We start from the raw sequence: 18,430 nt of genomic DNA on the forward strand, positions 1-18,430 counted from the left end.
ATTTAACTAGGGATTGTGTCGCACGCGACTGGATTCGGCTGCACTTGCTTTCATGCGACGGGAATGGTGAGGGGGTGTTTGCCATTGGACGATCCGACAGATTCGGACTGAGCACGGGATTTAACTTTCAAATTGTGTTGCAAAATCAATCACTTACATGCACCAGGAAGAAGAAGGTGAACTCCGGCGGACCAGAGTGGGGAAGTGACACATGCAGGATATCGGGTGAATCGTAGTGAATCGCGGCAGAGTGCATTCCGGTCGGACAATGCACTTTCAGGGAATGCGTCAGCATGGGTAAATAAATGTGCCCGACATCCTGCATATATCGCTTCCCTGCTCAGGTCCGCCGGAGTTCACCTTCTTCTTCCTAGTGTATGTAAATGGGGCACATTTACTTACCCGTTCTGACGCGTTCCCTGAAAGTGCATTGTCCGACCAGAATGCACTCAGCCGCGATTCACTAAGATCATGGGCCGATATCCTGCATGTGTCGTATCTCCGCTCAGGTCCCCGGAGTTCACCTTCTTCTTCCTGGTGCATGTAAGTGCTTGATCTTGCGACACAATTTGAAAGTTAAATCCCACGCTTAGTCCGAATCCGTCCACCGATTTCTGTTGCATGAAAGCCAGCGCAACCGCGCCACAATCTGATCGAGTGCGACACAATCTCTTGTTAAATACCTGTCACAGCTGCGTAAATCTCGAAAACGCCGGAGAATTTGACCAAAGTGCGGCAACGGACCCTTGGTATTAGCCCCAATATACTGGAGGCTGCGGAGGACATTATATACTGGAGGCTGTGGGGAACATTATATACTGGAGGTTGCGGAGGATATAATCTACTAGGGGCTGTGGGGGACATTATATACTGGGCGCTGTGGGGGACATTATATACTGGGCGCTGTGGGGGACATTATATATTGGAGGCTAAGGAGGACATAATATACTGGGGGTTGTGGGGGACATAATATACTGGAGGTTGTGGAGGACATTATATACTGGGGGCTATGGAGGACATAATATACTGGGGGTTGTGGAGGACATTATATACTGGGCGCTGTGGAGGACATAATATACTGGGGGCTGTGGAGGACATTATATACTGGGCGCTGTGGAGGACATTATATACTGGGGGCTCTGGGGGACATTATATACTGTGGGCTGTGGGGGACATTATATACTGGAGGCTGTGGAGGTCATTATATACTGGGCACGGTGGAGGACATTATATACTGTACACACGTGCTGCACCGTGCCGCTCCCGTAGGGTGCCGTGCGCCCATAGAAGTGTATGGGGGACGTATATCGGCCGTATATACGTCGGCCGTATATACGTCCCCCATACGTTCGTGTGAATGTAGCCTAAGTGTAGGGACATAGAGGGCATAATTCAGTGTAGGCTCACATTGAAGGGGCATTAGAAGAGTAATTTTCCGTGTAGTCACATTACAGTATTTGGGGGACAGTATTGGGGGACCAAGATGTAGGAACAATGAGGAACATAAGATGTTTGTGGGGTGAACTCCACAGAGAGAACACATGGCCAAAGAGTAGTCATGGTAATGGTGGCCTAATGGAGAAGATAGAGAACAACTATAGTCCGAGGACATGTCACCTGGATGGAATGGGTGGGGAGTTCTCCTGGTTTTTCAGTTGGTTTTGGAAGCTCATTTAAGGGGGTTATGTACATGAAAGGACACTACTGAACATTCAATCCATTGGGACTCACGCCCTGGATCTTTTACGACCCTAGCAATGCCCCTGAGTGGACCAACTGTGTCATCTAAACGGTTTGGCCTTGGGGCAATCCAAAGGGCTTCATTGAAATGTCCCTTTCGGTCAACCTTCGGAGATCTGGAATTCGATGTGACAAGGATACAAGCCTGATAAGTTATAGAAAGGTAACAGTAAGCCCAGGTGGGACAGAGTTTGGGGCAAGCCGCAAATGGGTAGAATCCAAAAAACAAGCCATAGGTCCGAGAAGGCAGCAGACAGAATCAGAGGCAAACTTTGGGTCATCAACAGTGTAGGGTACAGAGAAAGAGTGTAAGTCAGGAACATAGCCAGAGTCACAAAAGCCAGGTATCATAGAAAACACACAACTTTACGCTCCGGCACCTCCAATTGTGGGAGGGTGCCTGTTATCAGTAGGGGTGTGCACAGATTTGCAAGGGGCACATTAGACCTTGACACACTGGCCCTTGAAATATAGTGGTGGATGTAGCTTTGGTAACTCTTAATAAATACGATGCTTCCCACTCCAGTGCATATGACATCAATGGTGATGGTCAAAATCACATACTGTACATTAACATGTCCGCATAATCAGCAGGCCCTTATATACAGCCAGTGTCGGACTGAGATTCTTTTGGGCCCACTAGATACACTGGTGGACCAATGTAAGATAACTGGGCCTGCGCCTACAGGAAGATCCTCTGGTGGATCAGTCCGATACCACTGGACCTAGGCCTATTGAAGGATCCCCTGGTTCTCTGGTGCACCAGTCTTATACCACTGGACCTGGGCCTATTGGAGGATCCTCTGGTTCTCTGGTGGGCCAGTCTGATACCACTGAGCCTGGGTCTACTGCAGGATCCTCTGGTGGATCAGTGCAATATCACGGGGCTTGGGCCTACTGGAGGATCCTCTGGTGGATCAGTGCAATATCACTGGGCTTTGGCCTACTGGAGGATCCTCTGGTGGACCAGTGCATTATCACTGGGCTTGGACCTACTGTAGAATCCTCTGGTGGACCAGTGCAGTATCACTGAGCTTGGGCCTACTGGAGGATCCTCTGGTGGACCAGTCTGATACCAGTGGGCCTGGGTCTAGTGCAGGATCCTCTGGTGGACCTGTGCAATATCACTGGGCCCTGGCCTACTGGAGGATCCTCTGGGGACCAGTGCATTATCACTGGGCTTGGACCTACTGGAGGATCCTCTGGTGGACCAGTGCAGTATCACTGGGCTTGGGCCTACTGGAGGATCCTCTGGTGGACCAGTCTGATACCAGTGGGCCTGGGCCTACTGGAGGATCCTCTGGTGGAGCAGTGCAATATCACTGGGCTTGGGCCTACTGGAGGATCCTCTGGTGGACCTGTCTGATACCACTGGGCCTGGGCCTACTGGAGGATCCTCTGGTGGAGCAATGCAATATCACTGGGCCTGGGTCTACTGGAGGATCCTCTGGTGGACCAGTCTGATAACACTGGGCCTGGGCCTACTGGAGGATCCTCTGGTTCTTTATTGGACCAGTCTGATACCACTCCTACTCATTGAGTTTCGGTTGTGCCCCCTTTTTTCCTGATCTTCTTTTTGTCACTCCTACTCATTGACCATTGAAAATTTCAATGAGTAGGAGTAATATGAGTTCCTATTCACTAACTATGGATACATTGCAGCTGGAGAGATAGGCCGTTCCCAGTTCATTTGAGGTTTTTGTATTTTCTGGAGCGAAGTTTTGGCACCAAATTCAGACGATGATAAAACCGCAACATGGCGAAAAGTATAGGTTTTTGTTTCCACATTTGTGGTGGTGTAGCGGTTACAGCACTTATAAACCATATAATTTATGGGCCACTATTCATTTCTGAAGCTTTTCATGTTTTATTTGGCTAAAAGAAAGCACGGCTGCATGTTAAACATGGCTGCTGTCATTTGCCGCTCGTTACCATGGCGACGGAAGACGGCATTGTCTGAAGCCCATAAATTAAGGCTGGAAAATCTAAAAATTTCGATACCACTTAATGTGTAAAAGGGTAAAATGTTCTCTGCTGTCACCACTTTATCCTGGGGTGATAATTTCGGAAGCGCTTACAATTGGAAATTGACTTTAACAAGCGCAAGTAACTCTAATCCCCGCCGCTGTATTGTTTGTAATAAGACAATACATCCAGCAGTTAAAGTTATCGCTAAACCAGTTAAAAAACTTTTTTTTTAAATTTGTTCCATTTCTGATATTGAGACGTCCTTAGAAAAATCTTCAGTGATCCCTTGGTAACCGCTTTATGGTTGGCTTATTTTAGGCCTGAATTCTCAAGACAAGAGAAGAGATGAGCGGACCCGAACTTTAGGTTCAGATCTGAGGTTCGGGTGCGTCCTGTTCATCAAGCCCATATTGCCGGATTGGCGGCCCTGCAGCCTGTCAGGTAAATTGACACACCTACCTGCTAGCCATGGCTGCGATTGGCCAAGGGTATCCAGCCTGGTAGGGGGCGTCATTTTGCCGGATTGGCTGAAAGGTCGCCGATCCGGCAATATGTCCAGGTCCCGAACCCCTGATCCGAACCTAAAAAGCAATCCCGCTCATCTCTAGTCAAGAGGGCCGACTTTTTAACAGTTTTTGTCATTGTATCGGTAGGAGGACTTCTCCTTTGAGGGACAAGTTCAATTATTTATAACCATATTTTTTGGGTACATGTGTCATATCGATTCACTTTTTTCACTCTTTGTGTGAGGGAACAGAAAACTGAAATTTCAACTTACGTTTATTTATTCAACAGCAGGCAACGGCCAAATGATAACAGCAGATATAGCAGCAGATTTGGCAAGCTGGAAGAGTCATGGAGAGCTGGTCCACAGGAAGGGTACATGCAGCCTAGTAGTAGCCTTAGGCTGGGTTGATAGAAATGGATCTGAGTCCGGGTGGGGGATCTCGGCTCTGGGCTTAAGTCTCCTGACTTGCCCTCGGTGCTAGGCAATGGCCTGAGGCAACTGTGGTTGCTGGCAGTGGACACGGGCTGTAGCAGCGCAGACCTACTGTATTCTGTTCACTCTTTTGCTCACTGCTCAGTCAGACAATGAGATCTGATTCTCTCCTCACTGCTCTCTGCAGACTCAGAGCGCATTCACACGATGCGTTGCGTCGCGTTTTTTGATGCGTTTTGGACGCATTCAAAAGGCTTCAGCCTTGATCACATGTTGAAGTAACGTTGCGTTTTAGCAAATTCAATGGAAACGCAATGTTACCTCAGCATGTGATCAAGGTTGAAGCCTTTGGTATGTGTCAATAACGCATTAAAAAGCCGCGACGCAGCGCATTGTGTGAATGCGCCCTAGGACAAACTATGTGCTCCCGCCCACCAGGGGTTTAGATACTCCCTTGGTCAGGTGGTGGCACTCACCAATCAGCTTACAGCTTGCTTTACTGGAACATCATTGCACAATAGCATTATATATTGTTAACTCTTGCCTTACCAGGCCATGGCTACAGCTGCAGTTTACATTAAGTTCTCCTAGCAGTAACCTCTGGGTGTGTTGCGCAGGCTCACCAGATAGATCCTGACAAGGAGAGGGCGCTATTCACAACAACCACCTTGCCTCTGCATTGGCAGGGGTGTTGCACATCTAGTAATAAAAAAATCGAAGTGTATGGAGATTGTGTGTGCTTGGGTAGAGGCCAAGTTAGGCTTCACTCACGCTGCCATTCTACGGCACATACGGCCGCAAGTTTGACACTGTACCACGCCATACACAGGAAAAAAAGAGCATGTTCTATCTTACCCTGTACGGTCCTGCGCTGTGCATCCCTATGTAGCACGCCATGGCTGGGCGAGCATACGTGTGTAAATACAGCCTAATAGTGGAGCAGAGCTCCATTCACACTACTGTTGTGGGGACTGCGCATACATCACCCATGGACGAAAATGGGCGTCACCGTACACGGGGAAAAGATGGGACATTTCCTATTTTTCCTGGTGTTATGGTGCCGCGTGCCATGCATCGCTACGGAGAGGGGAGGGGTCACCCCTCCTCCTCTCCATCGTGGCAAACGTATGCCTGCCAGGATACGGCCTGGTGGGCATATGTTCATGTGCATGTAGCCTTAAACTGAGGTAAGATGTAAGTTTCTTTCCTACCCATCCATTCATATTTTCTATGCTGCTCTATAATGTCCTATATGCTGCTGCTCTTGTATGAATTCCTACTTGTACTCTCCACATCACTGCAGCCTAACTCCATAATCTGCCTGGTCTCTGGACCATGTTAGCAGTCCCTGAATCTAGCTCTCTGTTCTCTTTCCCGTCTGTCTTGTCACAAGCCTGATTGCCCTGCACCGCATCTCCTGCTAGATGCTTTGTGTTGCAGGTTACTAAGTGAGAACTCGGTTCTTTCGATACGCTCTATAAACCCCTACATTAAATTGCTGAGTGTCAGCGATCTCTGTCAGGACATCTGCTCCATTACTCTCCGGGAGGGACTAGGGTCCGACTGAGGTAGTTGGGACCCAATCGGACCCCTCTTCTTGTAATCTGTGGTGGTCTCATCGCTGATGAGACCACCAAAAAATTTAAAGGAAGAGTAGTATATGTACACAATGGGGCAGATTTACTTACCCGGCCCATTCGCGATCCAGCGGCGCGTTCTGTGCGGTGGATTCGGGTCTTCCGGCGATTCACTAAGGTAGTTCCTCCGCCGTCCACCAGATGTCGCTGCTGTGCTGAAGTTCCCCGAGGTCCGCCGGAATACACGAGCCTATACCTGGTGAAGGTAAGCGCGAGTCCCGCAACATTTTTTTTTTTTAAATGCAGTGTTTTTTCCGAATCTGTCGGGTTTTCGTTCGGCCAAGGCCCCCGATTTCCGTCGCGTGCATGCCGGCGCCGATGCGCCACAATCCGATCGCGTGCGCCAAAATCCCGGGGCAATACAGGGAAAATTGGCGCAAATCGGAAATATTCGGGTAACACATCGGGAAAACGCGAATCGGGCCCTTAGTAAATGACCCCCAATGTGGGGAATTTATCACATAAGGTGATGTGCCCTAAATCTTGATAGCGACTCTGTCACAAACTTTTACACCACTTATGCTGCATTCACACACACGTATGGGGGATATATATACGTCCCCCATAAACCACAATGGCCTCACGGCACCGTACCATTCCATAGCCCGTAGAAAGATAAGACATGTCCTGTCTTTCGCCGGAATACGGCGCTATGTGCTGTGTATTTCTATGGAGAGGGGCGGGGTTGAGCAGCGCTCAATCCCTCCTCCTCTCCCGGGCGCCGACGCATGCCCACTGTGCTACGGTACAGCGGGCACACGTCAATGTGAATATAGCCTTAGACACACACCTCCTCAGGTAGGGTATGAAATATCCCTTCTTTTATGTGAAATCTATTTTTTTATGTTTACTGACAAACATCTCCTCAAAAGTCGTATGTAAGAGCTGAGAAGAGTCACATTTACCTGAGATTAGTCACTTTTAGAAGTTGAAATGGAAATTTCATGCTTTTGGTGTCATTTTGAAAAATCTTTCAGAGGAAGAGAGATAATATTGGGGAGATTTATCATAGATTTCCGAGGTAAGACTTTTCCAGTTGTCCATGGAAACTAATCAGAGCTCAGCTTTAATTTTATAAAAGAACTGAGCTCTGATTGGTTACCATGGGCAGCTAGAACAGTTCTGCTAGAACAGACTTCTGATAAATCTCCCCCATAGAAGTAGTTAAAGACATAGGTGGGAACTGTACCTTTAACTGCAGCTCATATTTCCAACTTTTGTCATTACAGGTTCTATATGATGAGAGATAAGATATATGATACCAGAAGCGTATTTCTAGGTGCTATAGAACTGAGGATAGGGACAGCTGAAGTGGCTCTCCAGCGCAGCCTCTAAACTTGACTCATCTCAGGTAAAAAGTGACTCTTCTCTGCTCTTTTTAACATGACATTGAAGTTTTTTTTTTTAAATAAGTAAACAGTTAACATTTCGCATACCAGTTGGAATTCTAGAAAGGACATTTAGATGAAGAGGTCGATTCAGGTTCCCTTTCATCCAATTCTTCTAGAATTAACTCCTTCTATACTCACCTGACAGTTTATTCCAAAGAGGCATCTGAAAGTACTTTATTTCCTTTGGAAATTCAAGTTTTCCTGACAAACCGAAACAAGAAACAAGACCTGCATTTTTATTTTGGTCGGGACCTTGAACTTCTTTATACTTTGATGAAATGTTTATCAGAGAAACATTGAAGTAAAAAGAAGCAGGAATGTACTCAATGTGACTTGCCGCCATGTACTGTATATACAAGTCTTCCATATCTCTCATGTACATATACAGTTTATAAACTTCAGTGTGTTCAATATTTGTAAAGTGATGAAGATTTCTTCCTAAGTTTATATTTATGCTGCACTACTAATATGAAGCACATTGTGCTATTTGTGGTTGTTGATCGGTGGCCACGTGTATGCTTCACATTAAGGCTCTGTTCACACTTGTAATCCTCTCTGTTCTGTTGTACTGCTCTGTGTTACACAATGGGCCCAACAGAGGAGACGATTCACCGTCTATATAATCATATGCCTTGCACTGAGGAGAGGCTTCCTTTGGCAGACTCTGCCATAAATCCCTGACTGGTGGAGGCTCTTCTCCCATGATTGCTTAGTCTGGATGAACTGCCAGGTCGAGGAAGAGTTGTGCTTCCCTTTAATGTGATCACTGTGCCCTTAGGAACCTTTAGTGGTGCAGAAATTATTTTGTAACCTTAACCAGATCTGTCCCTTGCCACAATTCTGTCTCTGAGCTCCTTGGGCAGTTCCTTAGACCTCATGATTCTCGTGCTCTGAAATGCACTATGAGATGTGAGATCTTATATAGTTAAGTGTGTGCTTTACTAATCAAGTCCAATTAGTTTAATTAATCACAGCTGGACTCCAATGAAGGAGTAAAACCATCTCAAGGAGGATCAGATGGTCTTGAACAGAATATGAGTGTCAGAGCAAAGGGTCTAAATACTTATCACCATGTGATATTCCGGTTTTTCTTGTTTAATAAATTAGCAAAAGTTTCTACATTTCAGTTTTTTTCTGTCAAGATAGGGGCAGGGTCTACATTATGAGCAAAAAAAACCGTTTTTGATGTTACCAATTGGCTTTAATGAAATAAAGAGTGAAAATTTTAAGGGGTCTGAATACTTTCCGTACCCACTGTACATCTGCATTACTGTATTATCATTTTTCGTTTTCAAACATACTTTACTATAACATAAACATTTTTTATTTTAATGAATTTATTTTTTAAAAATTTTTTATATTCAAATTCGAAATTACAGTATTTTTTGGACTATAAGGCGCACCGGATTATAAGGCGCACCATCAATAAATGCCTGCTAAAACGTCTAGGTTCATATATAAGGCGCACCAGATTGTAAGGATGAATGACCAGCAGGTGGCAGACCTGTGCACAGTTCAAGGCAGCTGTTGTCTGTAAGTACGGTTCATATATAAGGCGCACTGGACTATAAGGCGCACCTTTGATTTCTGAGAAAATCAAAGGATTTTTTGTGCGCCTTATAGTCCGAAAAATACGGTAATTTGAATCAAGATTTTATTTGCTATGATGCATTTTATATAAGAGCAATTTAATGGAAGTCTGCAGCTTGGTAGTAGCCGTGGATTGTTCATTATCATATATTCATGCTTGAATGCGCTCATTATTACCGTAGATTCCTATAATATACATTGAATGTGGGATGTAATTATCATTTATAATATTGTATGTCCCTGTGTCATTATACATTATAATTGGGTGCTACTCACAACAAGTGAAGAAAACATGTGAAGTTGTTAAAGGGGACCTGTCACCTTTCCTGGGAAGTCTGTTTTTAGAAAATACTTGAATTCCATGAAATAGCGTAGCTGGATCATATTTTCCATGTGTTGTGCTGTTCCTTTGTTTGGGTCGGTTCATATGGAAGAAAATCTGTGGAGCACAGAATTAACTATTTCTCCATTTGAAATACCTATTCCTTGCCAATCCTTGATGACCCCTGGTTATAAAATACACCATCAGCCCCAATGCTAGGGCATTAAAGGAAATCTCCCAAACTACTCATAGATCCAGGCACCATGACTATGGTAATCTTCTATTTGTTACGGCTCCGTCAGCACCAACTTTTTTTGGTGGCCTTCTAACGGGCGTGCAACACAATTCTGTTGAAACTTGCATGTTAGATCTGGCGCTCGGTCCAATTGTGCACCGGAACGGCCCTTTCAATGGCGAAATTTGTATCACTTAAAGAAAAGTGCAGCCACGCCACAAAAGGGTTGCGCGTGACAAATATGTAGCGTGGACACTTCGTAATACATGTGCAAGCAGTTTGCACATGAAAGAATGTGTAAGGTCCAAAAGAAAACTTGCGCAAGGTAAATGTGACCCATAGAGATGTCCCCAGAGGTTAAAGTAAGTGAATCCAAAGAAATAAGGTAGAAATGAAGAACGGCACTCACTCTCAAATTGAGCAAACTCACAAGAACTACTGGTATAATGTCACGGGCACCCCCGCGATCCATACCACGGATCACGGGTGCACCCGTGCCTCTCTTCGCTGCCCCGGTCCCGCTCCCGTGCACTCACCTCTCCTGGCTACGTCCGGACTAGGTCCCACGCGCGGCCCCGCTCACTTGGGCGCACACGGCAGTCTCCAGATTTAAAGGGCCAGTGCGCAGGTGATTGTTTTGTATTTAACCCTATAACTCCCAACATTCCCTGCCGGATCTTTGTGCCTCATAACCTTAGAGAAAGCTTCCAAGCGAGTATTCCTGCGTTCCTGTGTATTCCTGCGTTCCTGTGTATTCCTGCCTTCCTGTGTGTTCCTGCGTTCCCGTGTATTCCTGTGTGTTCCCGCTCCTGAGTCCTGTTTCGCCGTGTTACCCAAGTTCTTCCGTGTTGCTGTGTTCCGTGTGCCTGTGTTCCCGTTCCCACCTGCCTGGACCTCCTGTTGCTGACCCCATACTTGGACTTGACGTTGCATCTCTGCCGCCTGCCCTGTCCCTGTGCCTGGACCTGACTACGAAATTGTCATCCGCTAAGGTACCTCGACCTCGGCTGCCACCGCGGGCTAGTCAAACCTGGGAATGACCTGGTGGTATCCTGCCGCAGCAAGTCCATCCCGCTTTGCGGCGGGCTCTGGTGAACACCAGGTGCCGCTAGATTCCGGTCCCACCTCCCGCGGTGGTCCAGCGGATCCACTGATCCTGACATATAAGAAGTGCATGGAGGTAGGACAATTTAGGATACCTTGTCCTGGGCTACATCGCACTTCTTCCTGCCTCTTGAGTCATCTTTCATGTTCTGACCTTGGCTTGTACTGTGACCACACTCCTTTATCTTGCTCTGCTCCGAGTTGTATTGCGCTTCTGCTCCTGTATCCTACTGTTGTGTTTATATGATGACCTAGTCCTTGGCCATGATTCTGGACTACATCTCCAAACCTTCTGCTTTATCCTTCATCACACAAAACCTCTGCCTGCCCTGCCCTTGGCTTGTACTGTGACCACACTCCTTTATATTGCTCTGCTGCGTTTCGGTGATGAGCCCGAGTTGTATTGCGCTTCTGCTCCTGTATCCTACTGTATCCTACTGCGTGTCTATGATGACCTAGTCCTTGGCCATGATTATGAGCTGCCTGTCTAAACCTTATCCTTCATCAAACAAGACCTCTGCCTGCCCTGACCTTGGCTCGCTCCTGATCACTCTCTGTATGGCTCCCTGGTTCATTGCGCCCTTGTCTCTTCACCCTCAGCTGCCACCTATTTTCCAAAATGCATCGCCCTACAAATATAAATTTGACAACTATTAAAAGTGGCAAACAACACGGCACCACTTCCCATTGAAATAGCCGCTGACTGTAAGTGGTACTAAGCAAATTGGCATTAAAAAAGTAACACCCGTCTGCCCCTGTTATACAAAATACAAGTGATAAATGGGAATTCTCTTCTCTTAGTCTTAGCGAAGTTATGTGAAGCTACTTCTTCATAATGGGAAGACATGATGTGGGTGTGATAATGATTGTATTTTAAATTAGCAGCACAATGAATACCAGAGCATAGCAACAGTGTAACCATGGCTGGGATTCAGCGCTGCCTTGTTACCGCAAGGAGCCATTGCCATCATCCGATCTCCAGCTCAGCCCCTCAGATTTATTCTGCCTCTGAATAGGATTTAGGAGAACTTAGTACCAGTATTACTTCTAGCGGAAAGTGTTCACACAGTAGGGCTCCTGAGGTAACTGTTTTTGGGGACATCTACTAGAAATACAAATCTGGCCATATGTTCAGCCATATTGTTTTTTTATCTTTCATTTACATATGGGCTCTGTCTTGTTATTCCTTTTGATATAATGGGGCACATTTACTTATCTGTCCTGCGCAATCCCCGAAAGGGCATTGTCTGACCGGAATGCACCTCTGGCGCGATTCAAGAAGATCCTGCGTCCGATATCCTGCATGTGTCGCTTCCCGATCAGGTCCGTCGGAGTTCACCTTCTTCTTCCTGGTGCATGTAAGTGCTTGATATTGCAACACAAATTAAAAGTTAAATCCCGCGCTCAGTCCGGATCAATCGGATCGTCCAACGGGACCCCCCCCCCGATTTCTGTAGCATGAAAACTGGCGCCAATGCACCAAAATCTGTTCGCGTGCCACACAATCCCCTTCTAAATCCCTGTACCTGTGGCGCGATCCCCGAAAACGTAGGAAAACCTGATGGAAACGCGGCCGCGAGACCCTTTGTAAATAAGCCCCACTATCCCAGACGCATGGCATGTCGACATGGTTTAGCACAGTAGAGTACATAATAATCCTTCACTGCCCACAGAACTAAAATATAGAACAACTTTATCCGTTGGCCCTGAAGAACACATATCTGACATTGGTGTTTTGAAATGACCAGCTTTTTTAGGTTTAAATTTCAAGACAAATTTGGCAGTGTGCCGTCAGACGATCTGACTGATTCGCACTGAGCGCGGGATTTAACTTTCAAATTGTGTCACAAGCCCATGCACTTACCTGCACCAGGAAGAGGAAGTTGAACTCCGTCGGACCTGAGGGGGGAAGCGACACATGCAGGGTATCGGGCAAACGATCTTAGTGAATCGCGGCACAGTGCATTATCGTCGGACAATGCACTTTCGGTGAACTCCAGCGGCCGGGTAAGCCATTGGGGCACATTTACTAAGGGACTACGGACCGCATTTTCGCCGGGTTTCCCGACTTTTTCCATTTTGCGCCGCAATCGGATTTTGGCACAATCGCGCCTACTTTCATGCTACACAAATTGGGGGCGTGGCCGTCAGACAACCTGACTGATTCGGACTAAGCACGGCATTTAACATTCAAAATTGTGTCGCAAGCCATGCACTTACATGCACTGGGAAGAAGAAGGTGAAATCCGGAAGACCTGAGCGAGGAAGCCACACATGCAGGAAATTGGACACACGATCTTAGTAAATCGCGGCAGCTCCGAATCCTCGTCGGACAACGTACCTCGGGGATCGCGACGGGACGGGTGAGTAAATGTGCCCCATTGACTTTAACACTGGTATAAAAAGGTGATACATTCCCTTAATAAGCACATAATTAGAATTTTTTTAAATAATGAAAATGAAACAAATCGTTTTGTAGGAAAGATAATGCTTTAGGGGTTTGTTCAGAATTTTGGGAAATAAATAATTATCTGACAGAAGATAAAATGCTAAAATGAAAAACAGTTAACCAATTTTTATTGGGAAAGGGTTTGATGAGTAAAAAAAAAAGTGTACCCACAATGTTGGAAGCATAGAATTGACCAAAATGTTTGGATATGCTAAAGAGTAAGAGAGATATCTGAGAAATATAAAATTGAATGATTTCAGTGAGCAACCGGATTTCTTGCTCCATGTTATGAAAATATAATTGACCCAGTTTATTGATCTGTCCACTACTTAGCAAAATCTAGGCAGTTTGGGCAGTGGCCCAGTGCCCAAGCCTTCTAGAGAGCCCATGACCACCCAAACCATCAACCAAATTATATATTGAGAAGGTTCCTCACTCATGAAAACCATGTACTTCTATTCCTGTTCTTAATACACATGTACACAAGATCCATTTCAGGACTTTCGAAGGTCCTCCAAAGACCCTGAAACCACAGACTGAAAGCAGAAGGGACACATCCTCCATTCTCCAAGAAGCTGTTTATAGTACCAGATGTAGGAAGTGATTTCAGACTTTTAGGGTGTATAATATTCATTGAGCCCAGGGCCCAGGCAGTCTTAATCCGCCATGGTCTTTTAGACACCTGGTCACATGGTCTCCGCATCCCGAAGACTTCTGAAGAATCGTTGCATCATGTGACAGGTTTTATTAAATCTGCTGTACTGAAGAGATCCAGTCCCCTCAGTCATCGTGCATACAGACTGTGCTGCTAAAGGAGACTGCAAGGCGTGGGACTGGACTTTATATTCAAGGGACAATGGGACTCAAAAAACGTTTGCCCTTATATTGTACCTCGATTTTGAGTGGACTTCGAAAACCTTCAAACAAACCTTTATAAAAGAGCAGCTAAAAATAGAATAGGACACAACTAGTAAGTGGTAAATGTGAATAAATTCTAGCATTGAAAATGATTAAAACATAAATCACTTGTTTGTGGACAGTCCGGACTACAGCAAATCATCAAGTTCTCATTATCTCCTTGACTAATGATGATGGCTCCATAATTGCTCTGTAAACAGAAGCTTAGCATACTAAACCTCATGACGATTACTAAGAAACCTATGATTCAGATGTGATGAACAGGTCCACTGTCAGAAATATTCGGACCCCAAGGACAAATGCTCTGTGCCAAGACAGGATTGAGGTTGGTGGGGGCCCTGGGGTGCGCGCCCCGTGCGCCCCCCCTATAATCCGGCTCTGCTCTGTGCCCCTGTGGGAAATGATTTGACTCTTTTGGAATAATAAAGAACACTGATTTTTAAATGAAGATGAATAATATGATTCGCTGTGAAATATCTGGATGGTGTAAACTCTAACCAGGCAGTCTAAAGATGTGCCAAAAGTTATCAAAATAGCTCATGTGGGAGGGTTATTGCGGTGCATGTTTAAACAGGTTTTTGTCCAACTTCACTGTACCTATTGGAGGTTGTTTATTAAAGGTATTGCACAAAATTTGGTTGAGTTTTCTGTTGTTTTTTTTGTTTTTCTTGTGCATGTTCCTAATTTCCTGATCTTATACCTTTTTGATAAATAACGGCAGCCAACCCCAGAGCAAGATAATCAGAAAAACATAGAAATAAAAAGTTGCAAATGATAAATGGCCTCCAAAATTTTGGTGCATTTTGATGTACGTTGTCTTCTCTTAAAGGAAATCAACCACTCGAAAACGAAAAAAAACCCCTAGAAATACTCACCTCCGCTCCGATTGATGCTGATCCCAGCGCTGTCCGTCGCTAGTCTTGACACGCCGGGATCACCTAGAAAAGAAAGTTATAATTAGCAGCCTGGAGCCGAGGGACAAAATATCTGCCTCTCCGAGCTGCTAATTATGCACGCCCGACCCTACAGTTCCTCAGGTTGTGCTGACCCCAACTATACATTTTTTTGGACACTTCTTCATAACTGTAATGTTTCTATAATTATATATGCCTAATTATTAGGGATATGCATTGTACATATTAGGGTACTACATAATACATATACAGCACCTCCCCTTGTATACAGCCTGTATATGTACTACAGGGTGATACTGTATATATATTACAGGGTAGGCGGTATATTTATTGGGGTGTTGTATATAAGGGAGGTGCTGTTTATGTATTTCAAAGGGGTTTCATATTACAGAGGTGCTATAGATGTATTGGGGGGACTGTATATAAGGGGAGGTTATGTATATGTATTAGGGAGATGCTTAGTATATATTGGTATATACTGGTATTATACAGCACCCAAATATATATAAATCACCTCTCCTTATATGCAGTCCCCCCTAATTCATCTATAGCACCCCTTAATTTACTGCACCCAAATAAATATACAGGTCTAATGAGAAGCAGATTTAAAGAGGACCTGTCACCCAATTTTTCGGCACTAGGGGCTGCTTACTAAAGTAAGCAGCTCCTAGTGCTTGATCAAACGCCGCAGTGTTAGAGTGATAGCATTACCGGAAACCTCTGGTAACGCTATCAAACACTGCGGTGGGGTACAATGTAATTGTCCGACGTATTCATGAGGGGGCGGGGTTGGGGCGTGGCTAGGGGTGGTGACTGCCGCCTTGCAGGCCTATGGAGCGAGCGGGGCGGTCCGGGGAAGAGGCAGCGCCTCGGACCGCCCCGTCATGAATACATCGGACAGCTTTGCAAGCTGTCCGATGATTACACTATACCCCGCCACAGTGTTTGATAGCATTACCGGAGGTTTCCAGTAACGCTATCACTCTAACACTGCGGCATTTGATCAAGCACTAGGAGCTGCTTACTTTAGTGAGCAGTTCCTAGTGCCGAAAATTTAGGTTACAGGTCCTCTTTAACTTTTTGGTATTAATTCTAAGCAGTGGAGAAAACCAGGCGCTGCTCATCACCTGCCAAATACAATCCCAACAGTGACAAATAGGGAGCAGCATCAGCGTCTCTGGAGAGACTTGAAAATGGCTTACACCACTGTTCAGTATCCAACATGAGGGGATTGGAGAGGATCTGCAAGGAAGAGGCAAAGAATTCCCCAATCCAAGTGTGAAAAACTTGTTGCATTATTCCCTAGAAAACTCATGGCTGTATGTAAAAAAGCTATAGATTTTTGAAGGTGAGGAGTAAAAAATGGAAACGAAAAAGGGCCTCGGTGGGAAGGGGTTAAGAAGACCAGAAATATGTGATCATCTTAGGCGATCACTGTAAAAAAGGAATTTGACCATTTGAACTGCTGCTTTAAAGTGATGTGGAGGAAATAGGAGTCCGATGGTGGACACAATGGGGCTCATTTACTAAGGGTCCGAACGCAGCACTTTCGCCGGGTTTCCCGAACATTTCCGTTTTGCGCCGAATTACCCCAGGATTTTGGCGCATGCGATCGGATTGTGGCGCATCGGTGCCGGCTTTCACGCAACAGAAATCGTGAGGTGTGGCCGACAGATTCGGAAAAACCGTGGAATTTAAAAAACGATTTGTGTCGCAAGATCAAGCACTCTCATGCACCGGGAAGAAGAAGGTGAACTCCGGCGGACCTCGGCGCAGCAGCGACACCTGCTGGATATCGGGCGCACGACCTTAGTGAATCCCGGCAGACCCGAATCCTCAGCAGGATCGCGTCTGGACTGGGTAAGAAATCAGCCAGAACATGCAAAGTCTGTCGTGCCCCCACAAAAAAGTTGGTGAACACTGTCGGGCCAGAGCAGGGAAGCGACAGATTCATGATTTCTGCTGCACTTTCTTAATGATCCTGTCGCACCCAGCATTATACACGGGCAGAGAACTTTTAGTGCAGTTTCCCACATTCTTAGTAAATGTGCCCCAATGAGGTTACATTGACTATGTTAAGCTCCTTCAAAAATTTTGATGGCACAAGGGACACATGCCTTGAAGCCTCCTCCATCTTGAGGAGTTTCTCCCACCTGTAATGATCTGCAAGTGGGGTCTTTACTAATTTCTCTAGTGCCCCTTTAAGAGTTGTCATTCCCTATCTATGTGTTCAGCTATCCTATGATAAACCCAGGTTGCGTTTCAGAGTCTATAGAGGATGTTTGTACATGTCTTGCATTTTGTTGTGTTACCAACTCATTAAAGGGCACCTACCACCCCGATTCTACCTATAAATGTAGAAGGGGTGGTAGGTGGATGAATGGGACGTGAGGATAGCCCTTTTTTGGGCTAATCCTCATGTCCAGGGTGTCTTTTAGAAAACTTTATTGCATGTATTTGCAATTTTTTTTATGCGGCTACTGGGGCGTGGAGTAGCCGGACATGAGGCTACTAGTCGCGGCTCCTCCACACCCCAGTAGCCACGTTACTCCGCCTACCAGGTAATCTTCTACCAGGAGCTGCGCGCCAAAGATTACCTGGTAGGCCGATTGTGTCGCCGATTCTACCTATAAAGGTAGAAGGGGTGGTAGGTGGATGGATGGGACGTGAGGATAGCCCTTTTTTGGGCTAATCCTCACGTCCCATCCATCCACCTACCACCCCTTCTACCTTTATAGGTAGAATCGGGGTGGTAGGTTCCCTTTAACTATCTTTTATGATCACCTGGTGCATTGCAGGCTGTCTGATTGGCTGGTTCCTCAGAACATTACATAGGCCGAGTACAAATATTATAAATATAAGCTCTGCCATGTGTACTGGGTCTCCATTCTGAGATTTCTGCGAGAACATCACTGACTTGTGATGCCAATGCTGCTGATATATAAAGGGAAGTTTGTTGTAGACCAATGTTCGGGGATAAAGGAATTGTAAGTTTTTCACCATCTTTGTTCCTTGTTTGTGTCGCTGGCTAAGGCCACTAACATTGCAGGCCTCTGCTGTAACATCAGCCAGGACCCATTATATAAACTATTAGTGTCAGGGTGAACCTTGTTACCTGTAACTCCCAAGTTTCAAAGCATAGAAAGAGGAACAAAATATAAGCGTGCTATGCGTGCCATTTTTTTGCATGCCTTTTGCTCCACTACTAATTCCACCCCCACA

The 18,430-nt window shown here is 45.7% G+C and overlaps 1 long non-coding RNA gene across 1 annotated transcript in view; it reads left to right on the plus strand.

Annotated features, from left to right (window-relative positions):
* Positions 1 to 7,529: 7,529 nt before the first annotated feature.
* LOC140128919 (uncharacterized) overlaps positions 7,530 to 18,430 on the plus strand; it is a 28,485-nt gene continuing 17,584 nt past the window's right edge. The window contains exon 1 of the long non-coding RNA XR_011855187.1: positions 7,530 to 7,636. This is a non-coding gene — a long non-coding RNA (uncharacterized lncRNA). The remainder of the gene's footprint in view (positions 7,637 to 18,430) is intronic.

This window comes from Engystomops pustulosus, chromosome 4 (genome assembly GCF_040894005.1).
Source record: "Engystomops pustulosus chromosome 4, aEngPut4.maternal, whole genome shotgun sequence".
Taxonomy (NCBI): Eukaryota; Metazoa; Chordata; class Amphibia; order Anura; family Leptodactylidae; genus Engystomops; species Engystomops pustulosus.